Below are 16,916 nucleotides of genomic sequence, written 5' to 3'. Positions count from 1 at the left end.
CCTTAGATGTGGCATCTTTTTTTGCAGTGTCCAACCTAGACACATGTACATTCATGTCTTGCCCATTAGACTGACCAGGGCAGACCACATGGCTTCACATTGTTTTCCTGCACTTCTCAGCTGGTACAGAGAGCAGCGCTGTGGTGGTTTGAATTCAGCATCTCAAGTTGGCAACAAATGTGCAGAAGCACCCGAAGTCCCAGGGAACCATTGATGGGGTCCTGGTAACCAATGATGGGGTCCTGGACTTGGGTGTTACCTTCTGACCCCCGCCTGGGACTCACTTTGTAAGGGATTCAAGGTCTCTGGGGATCTAAGCACATGGCTTGAACCTGTAATCCCAGCATTTTGAGGGGCCAAGGCAGGAGAATCGCTTGATCCCAGGTGTTTGAGACAAGTCTGGGCAACATTGCAAGACCCCATCTCTTAAAAAAAAAAAAAAAAAAAAAACTGGCTGGGCATAGTGGCATGTGCCTGTAGCCCCAGCTACTCAGGAGGCTGAGGCATCACTGGAGCCCAGGAGTTCAAGGCTGCAGTGAACCGTGATTGCACCACTGCACTCGAGCCTGAGCAATTGAGTGAACCTTCTGGTGTCAATGGTGCCTCTGCTGAGAGGCCCTGCTTTGGCTGGTGAAGAGTGGTGGGGTGATGCTCTGTGGGTTTGGGGCTTAGCCTTTGAGACACCATACCTTCTGTTTCATCCTCAGACCTCAGCCACCCTCAGGTTAGTTTCCTAACCTTGTTATGGGGTTGCCATAACAAGTTACCACGAACTGGGTGGCTTAAGGCAACTGAAATGTGTTCTGTCTCTGTTCTGGAGGCTGGAATGCCAAAATCAAGGTGTTGGAAGGGCTGGGGCCTTCTGGAGGCCGTGGGGGAGAATCGGTTCCATGCCGGTGTCTTGGCCCCTGGCAGTCCTTGGCATTTCATGGCTGGTGTTGGCATAACTCCAGTCTTACTCTGCCTTCACATGGCTTTCACCTGTGTGTATCTATTTGGCTTCCACCTTCCTTGGAAGGACATCAGACATTGGATTTAGGGACCAGCCTAAACCAGTATGACCTCGTCTCAACTAGTGACATCTGCAAAAGCTGTTTTCATCTTGGCAGATGTAACTAGTTCAGAGGAGGCCATATACAACCATATATAAGGTTGTATTTTGAGGTTCTGGCAGACGTGAGTTTTGGGGTGCACTATTCAGCCCACTAGACCATGGAAGAAGTCCAGTTGGTCATGGTGGCTCACGTCTGTCATGCCAGCATCTTGTGAGGTCGAGGGTGGGCGAATCACTTGAACCCAGGAGTTCAAGACCAACCTGGGCAACATAGTCAGACTCATTCTCTACAACAAATAGAAAAATTAGCCAGACATGGTGGCATGCACCTGTAGTCCCAGCTACTCAGGAGGTTGAGATGGGAGGATCTCCGGCACCCAGGGAGGTCAAGGCTGCAGTGAGCTGTGATCATACTGGTGCACGCTAGCCTGGGTGGCAGGGTGAGACCCTATCTCAAAAAAAAAAAAAAAAAAAAAGGCCCAGTGCCCCTAAGTCCACCACGTGATGAGGAAGCCCAAGCTAGCTCCATGGACAGGCCGCACGGATGGAGGAAGAAGAGCGACGCCCAGCCACGCCCAGACGTTCCGGCCCTCTCAGTTGAGCTCTGGATATGGAGAGGAGCCATCTTTGATGCTCCAGCTCCAGTGTCCTGTTGCCCTAGCCAACCACGTGGGGCAGGAGAGCCATCTAGTCAACCCACAGGTTCGTAAGGTAGAATGAAGAATCATTTTAATCCATAAGCTTGGGATGCTTCATTACACAGCAACTGACGACTGACCTGAGGCCCGGGCTGAGCTGCCATTGACACTACCGTCCTTGCTCTCACAGGCGAGGGAAGTCCCTCTCCCAGATCTGAGGTGTACCGTGGGGCTCTGCAGCCTCACACCTGAGCACGAAACTCAAGTCTGGACTGGAGAGGCCCTGCCTTCTCTCTCCTACCTCCCCTGGCCGCCTGCAGCCTCGGGATAGCCCTGGTCACGTTCCTCCACCAGGCACTCACGCGAGGGACTGAATGAGCATCTTGCTGAGGGCCTCCTTAGAGGGAGCTGGGATGCATGGCCCCGCAGAAGTTCCCTGGCCTCAGAAGCCTGCAAGAGGAGCTGGGGCGGAAGTAAGGCAATGGGTCTGCAGTGCCCAGCACAGGCCCCGGAAGGCAGGCAGCCAGCCAGGGAACTTCTCAAATGTCAGCCTTTGCTTCTGGTCAGCACTCAGCCTATCTCCGGGAACTGTTCTAGTCATCGGAAGCCCAGCTAATGAGTCACATGGTATTCGCCTGGAAAGGAGGTCAGCTGGTAGGTAGTGCTGGCTCACCAGATGAGTAGTTAAAATTAGTTGGCCAGATTATGCACTCACTTGGGAAAATGGTTTGGCAGGTTTTTCTTTGAAGTTAAACGCATACCTACCCTATGATCAAGCACTCCCACCCCCACGTATTTACCCAAAATAAATGAAAACATATGTCCAAAAAGACTTGTACAAGAATGTTCATAGCAGCTTTAGGCATAATTTCCAAAACCTAGAAACAACACACATGACTGTTAACAGAAAAACAAACTGTGCCTGATCGCTTACAATGGAATCCTACTCAGGGACAAAAAGGAAGAGATTCAAGTCATGCGGGGAACAGCATCGATGAATTTAAAAGCCATAATGTTAAGTGAAAGAAGCAGACACATCGATATGTACATACCCAGTGCTTCCACGTGTATGAAATTCTAGAAGAGGCAAAACCTCGATGTAGTGATAGAAATCAGAACAATGGCTGCCCAGAGCAGTGGGCGCAGGGGTTGGCGGGAAAGGGGTGTGGGGGATTTCTAGGGAGACAGGAATGTTCTGTAGTATGATCGGGACGTATGTGTGTGTCAAACCTCATCAATCTGGCTGGGCATCGTGGCACGTGCCTGGAATCCCAGCACTTTGGGAGGCCAAGGTGGACCAATCACCTGAGGTCAGGAGTTCGAGACTAGCCTGGCCAACATGGCAAAACCCCATGTCTACTCAACTGGGTGTGGTGGCATGCACCTGTAATCCCAGCGGGAGGCTGAGACAGGAGAATCCCTTGACCCCAGGAGGTGGAGGCTGCAGTGAGCTGAGATTGTGTGGCTGCATTCCAGTCTGGGCGACAGAGCAAGATGCGGGCTCCATTTCAAAAACAAAAGAACAAAACTGCATCAATCTGTATACCTAAAATGTGGGCATTTTAAAGGATGTAAGTTATACCTCAATTTTAAGTTTAAAATGAAAAAAAATTAAGGTCTCTTAAAAGCCAAGATGAGTCAGGTCCTGGTTTTCCTAAGCCAAATGACTGTCCATTTGTCAGTTTTGACCAGTGACATGTGTCAGGGTGGGTCAGAGTGTTAGTTTGAGCATTCATGCTCATGGGTGATGAATCTGACAGTGGGGCGATGGGCTGGATGTCGGTCAGTCAGCAGCAGGCCTCTTGGGTTTGGAGGCGGAAGGAATGGCTCATCGCTGGGTAACTGCACCATGGTGAAGGGTCAGGGGTTGGTCTGCTGGTTCCCACCTGGACTCCATTGCTGGCTAGCTCTGTGACCTTGGGCAAGTCACTCCGCCCTCTGAGCCTCAGTTTCCTCATCTGTGAAATGTAGGCAAGCATTGCATCCATTCCATAGGGTTGGTGAGATGATGAAGGAAGCCACACAGGCCCCAGCACGTGTGCTCTGGCAGCGTCCCCTGTGATTCCTGCTTTTATTTCTCCGTCTGGCAGCAGGAAAGGATTGAGTGGAGGCCCTCGTCGTGTGTTTCTAGGCAGATGCTGCTGCTGTTTGCTGGAAGAAGAGCTCAGGATCTCGGGAGGAGGAGCAGGGCTGAGCAGGCCTGGGCATGGGGCAATTCCCCAGAGGGCTATGGGAGAGGGGCCCCTGCAGTCTCAGGTCAGGCCTGGCCTCTGGTTCTCCACCTCCTGGGGACAACTCAGCCAGCTTGAGGGCGCAGTCTCCCATCCCGGGCAGACAGGAAGCCAGCTATGCAGGCCAGCAATGGCAAGTAGGCAGAAGGGTGTGACTGGGGCAGGGACCCAAAGGGAGGTAAAGGACAGAACAAAGTGTCCCCCAGGCCCCTCCTGTCAGGGAGAGGAGCAGCTGAGAAACTCATCCTCACCTGGGTATTTGGGGCGAATACAGTCAGCCTTCCAGGGGAACTTGCAGTTTAAAAGAGAAGTCTGAATAGAGCAATGCATAACTCAAAGGAATACTTTGCTCAGGTGAATTTCAGGTGTCTATAGCAGATCTTTTTCAGGTCAGGGCCTCCAGTCCAGAGTAACCCCTTCCCATCGCCACCCAATAAAAGAAAAAATATGCCGGGCACGGTGGCTCATGCCTGTAATCCCAACACTTTGGGAAGCCAAGGTGGGCAGATCACCTGAGGTTGGGAGTTTGAGACCAGTCTGACCAACATGGTGAAACCCTGCCTCTACTAAAAATACAAAATTAGCCAGGCATGGGGGCATGCACCTGTAATCCCAGCTACTCGGGAGGCTGAGGCAGGAGAATCGCTTGAATCCAGGAGGCGGAGGTTGCGGTGAGCTGAGATCGCACCATTGCTCTCCAGCCTGGGCCACAGAAGCAAACTCCGTCTCAAAAAAATAAATAAAAGAAACAACAACAACAACAGCAGGGGACCCACCTGTTTCACCTTCTCACAGGAGAAAAGGGTGTTGGCAGTGTGGAGCGGGGCTGTTCTGAGTTCTGACATCACGCTAGGATCGTCTTAGGCTCACAGCGCTTAGTAAGAGCTTTCCTGCATACTAAGTGATACTATATTGCCTCAGTAAGTTGTCAGAGCCACTCCATGGGGCTGTAGATGTAGGGGAGTTAAATAAGGAGGCTAAGCATGGAGGTGAATGACATGTGTCACCTACTCACAGATGGCAGAACTGGATTCAAACCCATCGTCTGACCCTGAAGCCCACTCTCTCAGGCCGGCTGCGCTTCTCTGCAGTTCCTAATTATGACCACCAGGCGGTGCCACTACTCCACACAGGAGTACTCTCCGCACCGTTCTCTAGATGAGGCTTAGATCACCGCTTTCTGATTTACCGCAACAATATGAGCAGCTACTATTAATTCAGCACTTGCTATGTGCCAGGCCTGCACTAAGCACTACATGCTTTATTTCCTGTATTTCTCACACGGCTGTAAGATTTGAGACCAGACCATGCTTCACGGAAGCACAGACAGTGCCGTTTGAAACCAGGTCTGTCTTCAAAGCCCATCCTCTTAACCATATCCTCAGTGGAGGTCACAAACTAGACACTTGGAGGCTGCATTTGGTTGGCACATTCGGTTTTGTTGGTTGGTTCGTGTTGGGTTGGTTTTGTTTGTTGGTTTTGGCTGGCGTGGTGTCTGACACACATTGAATTTAAACGCTTTTTGCAGGGCAGTTGCTCTCCACTTAGCCCCAGTCCCCACCATTCCCTCTCGTCCCTCTGTCTCCTTCCTTTGCTTATGTTATCTGCCTTTGCTTGTGTTAGAGCAATGCATAACATACACATTGGAATTTGCAGCTACCTCTGTGGTCATGAGTTAGTCGACACCCTTTATGCTAATAATATATCGTGGATGGGAGTCAAAGGATTCTAGGGAAGCTTGGAGTTTTTAGGAAGACACATAGGAAAGGTGACAAATGGTGTGGCCTAGAGTCATTGTGGAGATGTGGGAGGGAGCCCCGTCCGTCAGTGTCTGCCCCGGACTTATCAGTAAATGTCCCTTGTGCTCTGTCGGCACAGCATGCCTGGCGCCTGCAGAGGCATGTGGATTTCCTGGGTCGGACAGCGGTGCGCTGGGGTGAGCATGCCACATTGCAACTTCGCAGTGCCCCCCACGAAGAGTGACCTGCTTTTTCTGCGCACCCACACGGAATCCTTCCCGATTTGCCCCTGTTTCCTTTCACCCAGCCCGGGGAACCAGTGATTGGACTCAACTAGCATCGATCAAGCGCCCCGTCTATCAAGGACAGAACTGTGCTCCCCCAGACTCACACGTTGAAGTTCTAACCCCTAGTGCCTCAGAATAAGACTGTACTTGGAGATAAGGCCTTTACGAAGGTGATTGGGTTAAAAATGAAGCCATTAGGGTGGGCCCTAATTCAGTCCACCAGATGTCCTCATAAGAAGAAGAGACTCGGACATGCAGGGAGACCCCAGGGTGTAGAGGCACAGAGAGATGACCGTGTGAGGACACAGAGAAGGTGGCCATCTAGAGAGGCCACAGAAGAAACAACGCCCGCTGGCACCTTGATCTTGGACTCAGTCTCCAAAACTGTGAGAAAATTAATTTCTGGTTTTTTTTTTTTTTTTTTTTTTTTTTGAAATGGGAGTCTTGATCTGTCACCCAGGCTGGAGTGCAGTGGTGTGATCTTGGCTCACTGCAACCTTAACCTCCTGGGTTTAAGTGATTCTCCTGCCTCAGCCTACTGAGTAGTTGGGATTACAGGCAAGTGTCACCACACCCAGCTAATTTTTGTATTTTTAGTATAGATGGGGTTTCCTCATGTTGGTCAGGTTGGTCTCAAACTCCTGACCTCATGATCTGCCTGCCTCAGCCTCCCAAAGTGCTGGGATTACAGGCATGAGCCTCTGCACCCAGCCAATTTCTATTGTTTCAGCCATTTCTGTTGTTATGGCAGCCCAAGCTGACTAATACGCTGTCCATCAAATGTGGGCTGGGCAGGGCTTAGACAGGGCTGGCTGAGCTGAAAATGTAAGTCTGTGGTCACCAGCCAGCCTCACAGGGCACAGCGGCTCATGCCTGCGATTCCAGCACTTTGGGAGGCTGAGGCAGGAGGATCGCTTGAGCTCTGGAGTTCGAGATCAGCCTGGACAACATAGGGAGACCCTGTATCTACAAAAATTAGCCAGGTGTGCTGGCACGTGTCTGTAGTATCAGCTACCCAGGAGGCTGAGGTGGGAGGATCACTCCAGCCCAGGAAGTTGAGGCTGCAGTGAGCAGAAATTACATCACTGGACTCCAGCCTGAGCAACACAGTAAGAACCTGTCTGAAATTAAAGAGAGAGAAAAAAAAAAAGGCAGCCTGACAGGGGAAGATGAAGGAGCTTGGAGACCACCCTCCTACTCCCTACTCCCCCGTGTGAGACCCATGCGTGGAGGCGTTAATGAATGTGCTTTGTTTGTTACGTTCCTACTCTTAGTGATGAGAACCACTTCTTCACAGATGAGAGCTTAAAGAAGCCAAATTCTTGGTTTCTAAGTTCGAAAAGATGGTCTAGGAGTAAGACAGAGGAAGCTGAAGGGGGGATGCCATCTGGCTCTCTTCAGATTGGAAGGGTCCATCTACCACCAGCAAAGTGAGGAAAGACCCACCTAAATGGACATCCCTGTGAGATTTCAAGACATGGTGAATGAAGAGGAAACCTAATCGTTACCAGAGAAGGGGTGGAAAAGTAAGCCACATACAAAGAAATGGGAAGCAGAATAACATTCAACACACAACAGCAAGGCTGGAAATGAGAAGGCAATGAAGCAGCGACTTTGAAATTCAGAGGGAAAGTTATTTCCAGCCTGGATGTCTTTACCCAGTCAAACCATCAATCAAGTGTGAGGGCAGAATGAAAACACTGGCAGGGCTGCGCCTTTATTTCTCATCTACCCTTTCTTCGAAAGTGCCTGGAAGATGTGTTCCACCGCCACAAAGCAGCAAAGTAGGAAGGGGGACGGGATGGAATCTGGTAAAGAGAAGACCTGCCATAGAGAAAAGCAAAGGAATTTGCTAAATAATAAAAGGAAGTGTCTGACGATGACGGGAATCTGCCTGAGAAAGAGATTAAATTGGAGAACAAAGTGTCTGACCGTAATCGGAACGGGCTTACAGCTCTGAGCTTTGGGGGAAAATGAGTGACTGAGAGAGGAAAACGAAGCATATGAAAAACAAAAATGAAACATTATTCAAGGAAAAAAATTAAGTACGCAGCTTGACCCATCAGTAAACGTGAGTTAGAGAACAGGAATTATGTCGCCTGGAATTTCGCTGCACCACAATTATCGTGTAGTTCCCTGGGAGGACCTGCAGGGAGAAGCGGGATGGAGGAGGAGCACTAAATCCTTTTTTTCCACGAAAAGACGTGAATATGAGGCATTTAAAAATCTATGAATCAAGAAAGAGCAGTGTGCGCATATTCATTTCTTAAATAAGGAAAAGTTGAGAGTTATTTATCCCCAGGTGGTGAGAGTCGGGGATCGGAAGGAGGGAAGGGCAGAGGGACACCCTGATTTCATTGTAAGCGTCGCGTCGTGGTCCAGTCTGACTTTTTTTTTTTTCCCCTCTGAGATGGAGTCTTGCTCTGTCACCCAGGCTGGAGTGCAGTGGCGTGATCTCTGCTCACTGCAACTTGCACCTCCTAGGTTCAAGCAATTCTCCTGCCTCAGCCTCCTGAGTAGCTGGGACTTCAGGTACACGCCACCATGCCCGGCTAATTGCTTGTATTTTAGTAGAGATGGAGTTTCACCATGTTCCCCGGGCTGGTCACGAACTCCTGAGCTCAAGTGATCCGCCTGCCTTGGCCTTCCAAAAGTGCTGGGATTACAGGCATGAGCCACCATGCCCTGCCCAATTTCACTTTTTAAGCCAGGACTATGTAGTCAGCCCTCCATATCCATGGGTTCTGTATGACAGATTCAACCAACCACAGATCAAACACATTTTTTAAAAAATACAATAGTAAAAAATATATAAAAATAAAACCAAAACAGTTTAACAACTATTTACACAGCAGTTATATTGGATGAGGTGTTATCAGTAATCTGGAGATGATTTCCAGTAAACAGGAAGATATGAATAGATGATTTGCAAATTCTATGCCATTTTGTATAGGAGACTTGAGCCTCTGTGGATTTTGGTGTCGGTGGAAGGTCCTGGAACCAATCCCCTGTAGATATCAAGGGTTGATGAGATTATTACAGTTTTCCAGTTGAAGTCAAGGACCTTGAAAACTAGCACTCTTACATCCACGTAGATGTTACTTGCTCTTAAAAAAAATCCCGAAAGGCCTGTGTCGGGCACTGCCAGCATGAACTTTACACTGCCAGGTCCGAGTCCCCTCTTCTTGTCCCCCTAGAGCCCTTTCTAATCCTGACGGCGTCTTAGTCCAGCAAGGGCTGCTGTGACGGGGTTTGGATTCCAGGGCAGGCTCAGCTTGCTCCCTGGTGGGCTGTGTTCCTCCAGGCCCTTGGTCTCTCACTCACCCCAGAATGGGAGGGAGGACCCCGTTGGATGCGGTGTGCTTGTAAGTAAACATCGGACCCCAAAGAGTTTTGCAGAAAGTGATTTATTTAGATAGAGAGAAAAAGGAGAAAGAGAAAGAGCTTCCACGAGGTTGTGGAAGGAGATCCAGACATGGAGTTCACACCAAGGTGGGGGAAGGGGACTTTTAACCTGGGAGGAATTCCCACCCACTTTAAGTTTCCCGGCCTATGAAAGGAGTTCCCTTAAACTTCCGCTGGAGTGATCCATCTTTGATTATTTCTGGCACGCGAAAGTTTAAGCAAAGACTTTAAGTCCCTGAATCAGGGAGGCGGGGAGGTTGCTGGAAGTTCTTGCCTTTGAAACTTCGCCCCCTTGTGGACCCAGGAAGATAATACATTCCCTTACTGCCGTAACAAAATACCACAGACTGGGTGGCTCGAGCAACAGAAATTGATTTTCTGGCAGTTCTGTAGACTGGAAAGTTCGTGATCAAGGCGCCAGCATGGCTAGTTTCTGGTGTGGGACCTTCCTGGCTTGGAGATGGCTGCCTTCTCTCTGTGTCCTCACATGGCAGGCGGGAGGGGATTCTGGTGTCTCTTTTTTTTTTTTTTTGGTTTGTGACAGTCTCGCTCTGTCACCCAGACTGGAGTGCAGTAGTACAATCTTGGCTCACTGTAACCTCTGCCTCCCAGGTTCAAGCCAGTTCTCCTGCCTCAGCCTCCCAAGTAGCTGGGGTTACAGGTGCATGCCACCATACCTGGCTGATTTTTGTATCAGGGTTTCTCCATGTTGGCCGGACTGATCTCAAACTCCTGACCTCAGGTATGAGCCACCACTCCCGGCCCTGGTGTCTCTTCTTATAAGGACACTGATCCCATCACGAGGATTCTGCCCACATGACCTCTTCTCAACCTAATCACCTACCAAAGGCCCCATCTCCAAATGAGAATCTGAGTTGTTGCGAGCCAGAGCCCTACAAATATGCCATCATTTGCAACCCCAACAAGATTTCTCTGGGAATGGTAACGGTATTCCCACTTCCAAGATAAGGAAAGCAAGACCTAGAGAAAGATAAGCAGATGACATTTCTTACGTTAAATCGTTCCAGGCAATTCACACATACTGTCTCATTGAACCAGTAGGCTGAGCCATAGCTATTACCACTACAGTTTTGCGTAGGAGGAAACCAGATCTCTAAGTGGAAATTCTTCCAGGTGTCACAGCCAGAAAGGGTAGGTTTGGTCCTAGAACCCCCAGGCTGTTGCCATCCTCAGTCTGATTTTTGCCAGATTCTGTGCAACCTCCGTTGCGCCTGAAGTCTCTCTGGTCCTGCTGTATTCACACTCTGAGCCAAGCTCTCTCTCTTCAAACTGTATCCACTCCCCAGTGTCATCATCTTTTTCCTTCATTCAAAGGACAGTGACAGCTCATCCGGTCCACTTTGCCAGGATAAGGCCATTTTGCAGAATTAAATGTGTCTAATAACTCATGCATGTCCCTTTATACATGTTGAAACCAAAGAAAAAATATTAAGCCTGCTAGGGGATGCCTGCAGGGCAGCCGCTGTGCATAGGATGCTTTGATCCTGCACCAAATGTCCCCAGACCACCATGTTTGAGTTCGTGTATTTCCTTCCCTTGCCCAGAATTGCTTCTCTTGGCTTTTGGTGTGCCTGCCTGTAGCAGACAGTTTTTTGATGACTTCCCTCGTATGCTAAAGGCTGGAAGATAAAGTTGCTGGGGTTGTGTGTAAAGAGATGATCTCGGCGCTTTTTGTAAGTCAAATCCTAGGGCTTTAGCGCCTGAGATCTCTCCGCCTTGGAGTTTTGCTTCCTACTTGCAAGTGGAAGAAATTTGGAAAAGGAGAGATGTGGGCTCTGATGTCATTTTAATTCTCAGCTTCATACAAATTACGTGACCTCCAACAAATACCTTGGCCTCTCTGGGCAACACATTTCTCCCCTGAAAATGTGTTATGATATATACACAAAAGTATCGCTGTGAGTTCCACAAACTTGCGTCTTTCCTTCAGGGCACATTTCCTCTAGGACAGTGGTCCCCAACCTTTTCGGCACTAGTGACCAGTTTCGCAGAAGGCAACGTTCCCACAGTGGTCAGGAGGCAGGGAGATGGTTTCAGGATGAAACTGTTGCACCTCAGACCATCAGGCATTAGTTAGATTCTTTTTTCTTTTTTTTTTTTTTTTTTTTTTTGAGATGGAGTTTCACTCTTGTTGCCAAGGCTGGAATCCAATGGTGTGATCTCAGCTCACCACAACCTCTGCCTCCCGGGTTCAAGCGATTCTCCTGCCTCAGTTTCCCAAGCAGCTGGGGTTACAGGTGCCTGCCACCACACCCAGCAAATTTTTGTATTTTCAGTAGAGACAGTGTTTCACCATGTTGGCCAGGCTGGTCTCGAACTCCTGACCTCAGGTGATTCGCCCACTTCGGCCTCCCAAAGTGCTGGGATTATAGGCGTGAGCCACCGCACCGGTCAGTTAGATTCTTACAAGGAGGGTGCAGCCTGCATCCCTCGCATGTGCAGTTCACAATGGGGTTCACCCTCCTGTGAGAATCTAATGCCGCTGTTGTTCTGACAGGAGCTCAGGTGGCAATGCTCACTCGCCCACTGCTCACCTCCTGCTGTGTGGCCTGGTTCCTAACAGGCATGGACCGGTCCAGGGGTTGGGGACCCCTTCTCTGGGATGATTGCATTTCCCGTCCCTGCTGACTAGTTGTGACCATCAGGAAATGGGAAGCAGTGACAGGTGCCACTCTGTTCCCCCTTCTGCAGGACCCTGGCTCACTCACCAGTGGCTTGTTATAGAGGATCCAGGGGAGGGCTCCAAGGGCAGAGCAGGTGGCAGAGCCACTAGAGAGAAGAACCCCAAATGTTCTTGGTGGCTTGGAGGAGGCTTGGAGGAATCACCTCTGTTGGGTTAAGCTGCTGAGATGGGAGTCGTTCCTGCAGCGTCGCCTAGCATATCCTGAATAGCACACGACGCAAGAAACTTGACCTTCCAGTGTAGAGATTAAATATTCTTCTAGTAATATGTAATATATAACGTTGATGGCCGGGCACGGTGGCTCATGCCCGTAATCCTAGCACTTTGAGAGGCTGAGGCAGGCAGATTGCCTGAGCTCAGGAGTTCAGGATCAGCCTGAGCAACATGGTGAAACCCTGTCTCTGCTAAAATACAAAATAAATTAGCCATGTGTGGTGGCATGTGCCTGTAGTCCCAGCTACTTGGGAGCCTGAGGCAGGAGAATTGCTTGAACCCAGGAGGTGGAGGTTTCAGTGAGCCAAGATCATACCACTGCACTCCAGCCTGGGCGACAGATCGAGACTCTGCCTCTACCTGAAAAAAAAAAAAAAAGATGGATGGATGGATGGCTAATACTGTTTTAAGGACTGTATCTATATTAACTCATTGTTACTTAGAACAGAGCTTTGAAGAGGAGACTATTATCTCCAGTTAGAACTGAGGAAACAGAAGTTAAGGAACGTGCCTGAGCTCATACAACTCGTAGGCAGCCAAGCGAAAATTCTCCCAGGCAGGCTGTGACCCAGCCCTCAACCTAACCACCACCCCACACCGCCTCTCACTCTCGAAATGACTGCCCTTCAGCATTCAGTGGGCTTGGGGTTATTGGTTCTGGGTAATTTGGGAAGCAGAGCTGGTTAATAACTGATGGGTGGAGGAATGTTTTAAACTTCTGAATCTATAACCGCATATCGATCTTTTTTGCATGGGAGCTCTTTCAAACTTTCGGTAACAGATAATTCCATGCTAACTGATGTGTGCATATGCATGTGCTATACAGCAGTATGAACAGTCATGGGGTTTGTATGTGTCTGCATGAGATGGGCATGGATGTGTAAGATGCCCCTGAATAGTGGATGGGGAATGTACATTTGCATGCATTTGGTATGTGTCTATATGTGTGTGGTGGGCTTGTATGTACGTGGTATGCATGCGATGTGTGTATGCACATTTGTGGTGTGTCATTGCATATGTGTGTACATGTGGCATGCATGTGTGCATGGCCATGGTGTACATGTGGTATGTGGTGTGTGTCCATGTGCTATGCATGAATGCGTGTGTGTGTGTGTGTGTGTGTGTGTGATGTAGGTCTGAGGAACGCACTGAGTTTGTGTGGTGTGTGTGCATGCATCTGTATGTGTTTTGGGGGCCGTGTATGTGTGTCTTACACACGTGCATGCTAGCTACACATGCATACCACATAACATACCTATACACATACAGCTTGCTCTTGCCAAGCACACCATGCACAGATATGCGTATGACGTACACAGATGCACAGGGATGCGTCATACATGCCACACGCACATCACATGGACACCTCACCCTTACACACATGCGAAACACACAAGACCACACTGCACACTCTCATGCCACCTCCGCACGCACGCTGTCCACACAGGCAGCACCCTACCCCACCATGCTGGGAGTCAGAGCTGGCCTGCACCCCAGGAGATGGCTGCAGAACTCAGACCTTCGGGAATAAGCACCATTTGTGAGGTTCCCCTTCCATCTGAGCACAGCCACCCTGTTTCCAATTCAAAAAGCTCACCATGCGGCCATGTGGACTCTGCCTCAACTTCCTCCAGGGAGAATTCTCTGAAATTCTTGATGAGACTCACAATTGCAGAGTCATAGCCTCTGGGATCTGAGCTCAGGAAAGCGTGGCACATGGGAGTGCATGCCAGTCCTGATCATTTGTCAGGGCGCAGACCAGATGTCGCCTCACCTGGGAAGCCTTTGATCCTGGCTGGACAGGGCGCCTCTGGTCCACATTCTCCTGGTTCCCCTTTTTCCACTGGTCACACGGCATTCGTAATTTCATACTTTTATGGTTTATAATATAAAGTGGCTAATATTTAATTATAATGTTGTTTTCCATCTCTGTCTCCCCAAGTTGACCTTAACTCCAGGAAGGCAGACTGCCCCATCCTGCTGGCATCCCTGGTGCTCAGCAAAGGGTGTGACAGAGAGGAACTGCTCCGTTGTTTGTATTCTTGCTGAATGAACACATTGAATTTTAGCATCGCAGACTCTGAAAATCAATCTGTGCCTTGTTGCCCACCTTCCAATCCAATGTAAACATGTATATGTACCCTTCCAGGGAGGAATCACTACTGGGCAATTTGGGGACCAGCCACGCCTGCCTTCTGGGGTGGGGGTGTGGTCTCAGCCTCAGCCCAGGGTGTGCCTCCTGCTTGGACCAAAATGTGTTTGTAGGGGGAGGTGTGAGATGGAGAAATCAGAGGAAGGCGCTTGGCCCTGGCAAGGGTGAGTGGGGTTGGTCCCTGGGCCAACTCTGTGGGCAGTGGGGACCGGCTGCAGCCAGGAGTTAGGGGTGTTCATAATGTCAGGGTCACTGTTGTAGGGTCTGGCAATAACTTGAAGCCTCAAGGTGTGAGGAGCCCTGGCCGTAGACTGGCCCTAGCAGGTGGAGGATGCTGCAGGAAGGGCCTGGCCCGTGACAAGGCTGGGGGACCCGGGGCCAGCCACTTTGGGAGCACAGGGATGGGAAATGGGAGAGCCCATGACAGAAACCCCAGTGTTTTGACAGCAGGTGTGACCCTGGGCTCTTGGGAGCTCTGTGGGTGGTGGCCACCATCATTGCCGGAAGGAATAGAAAACAGGCAGCAGACACTGCCTCCCAGGAAGGAGGAAAACCCTGGGGTGGCTCTTGAGTTGTGGTTCTGGGGCTGAAAGTCTTGCTGTTGCAGGTTAGGCCAGAGCCAGTGAGATCTGGAGCAATACTGATGTGACACCACTGGAACATGGGCGTAGCCAGTATCGTCGGCTGTTGCCTTAGAAACATATGGAGATGGGGATTCTGGTTCAAGTGATTCACTGAGTGGGTACTCTCAGAAGGGAGTCACATCCTCGGGGCAGGGTAGGGCAGGGGGAAGGAACTTAACAGGGATGATGTTGCAGCTGGAGACGGCTTCAGGCTGCTCCAGGGACTCAGGTTGTACACAGGACCTCAGAGTTGGCGTCTCAGTTATTTGGTCCTTAGCTGTGGGCAGCTCTGTGGGGCAATGACCAGGACGGGAATGGTGCAGCTATGAGTTAAGAGCAGTCAACACTCGGGACCTAGGGATGGGCTCTGGCCACAGAGGAGCCCAGGGAGAGGGGACACCGATGTCACCCGCTGCAGTAGGTGCTACAGACCAAACGATTATGTCCTCCCAGAACTGGTCATTGGAATCCTAACCCTCGATGGGCTGGTATTTGGAGGCAGGGTCTTTGGAAGGTGACTGGATGGAGCCCTCAGGACTGGGGTGAATCCTGTTAAAGAAATTCTGGAGAGCGCCGTCCCCTCCAGTGCTGTCGTACACAGTGACAGGATGGACGTCTAAGAACCAGCAAGTGAACCCTCACCCCTGAGGCTGCCAGCGCCTTGATCTTAGACCTCCTAGGCTCCACAAGTGTGAGCAGTGAGTTTGTGTTCCTGCAAGCCACTCAGCCTGTGGCATTCTGTTAGGGCACCCGAGATGGGCTAAGATAGTCACTGTCCTCTCCATGGCCCTGCAATTAGCCTTTTGGCTCTGTTCCCACTCTCTGGGGCCCCAGGACATGCCCATGCGACAGACAGTCCCTGAGACCTGCAGGCAGGGCTCTTAGGTTCTGCCTGGGACCTCTGAGCCACCCGTGCAGCCCAGAGGCCGGCCTGGGCACGTGGACGCTTGGAAAGGACCCCTGAGCTCCTGGCACAGATATTAGGGGTGGCAGCAGGCCTCGCCTCAGCACCACCGTACAAGGATGGCGTTGTACTCTTGTCATTGTGGGCCATCTGCGTGACTCCCAGGGAAAGCTGTTTTTGCAAATGTGAAAGCAAGAGTTGAATAGTAAACTGTCTAAGCCGTCATGTTGCTGACAAGCTCTGCACAGAAGAAATTGGAACCACATCAAGTATTAATGCTGAACACGGAGCTGCTGCTACTGTGGGATGGCAGGGGGTTGGCTAGTTTGGGGTTTTCGTTTTTGTTTATCCAAAGTGGATTACAAAATGCCCTGGGGGGGAAGGGAACAGCACCGCACTCCTGGGCTGTCCTCTGAAAGGAGGGGGTTTACCACGATTGGAGAATGAGAGGCTGGAAGAGCGGTCCTGAACGTGGGGGCTCCTGTGTCCAGGCCCCGGGCCTGGCTGGGAGCCACGGCACCTGCCCCCACCTCAAAATGGCTGCATCACAGGGTGCCAAGCTGTAGCTTCCCACCAGGGAACTGGTATCTTTCTAGATGTAGTTAAAATAGCACCACCATCTAACATCCGCAGGGAAACCTGGTTTAGAGAATCCCCTGCCTGGGATGCTTCCTAAACTCAGGTTTGAAAAAGCCCCTTGGCCTCCTCCCTGGGTTCCCACTGCTCACCTCCACCAGTCCGAGAGGCCTCATGATCCAGAGGATGGTGGGGAGGGCTCGCCACTGTCACCAGCTGATGCAGGTTCCCATGTGGCGGTGCTCCTGCCCACCCCCCTTTCCATCAACATAAGAGGCATATGGGTCTGCAGCACGGTTACTCCTTTAGAGGACAAGACTGAGGTCAGAGTGCGCCCATCACCCAATCCCCCACGGGCTGGTAAAGCTCAGGCAAGGCTTCGACCCGAGT

Source organism: Saimiri boliviensis, chromosome 9, assembly GCF_048565385.1.
Source record: "Saimiri boliviensis isolate mSaiBol1 chromosome 9, mSaiBol1.pri, whole genome shotgun sequence".
Classification (NCBI taxonomy): Eukaryota; Metazoa; Chordata; class Mammalia; order Primates; family Cebidae; genus Saimiri; species Saimiri boliviensis.
This window is presented reverse-complemented; position numbering follows the sequence as displayed.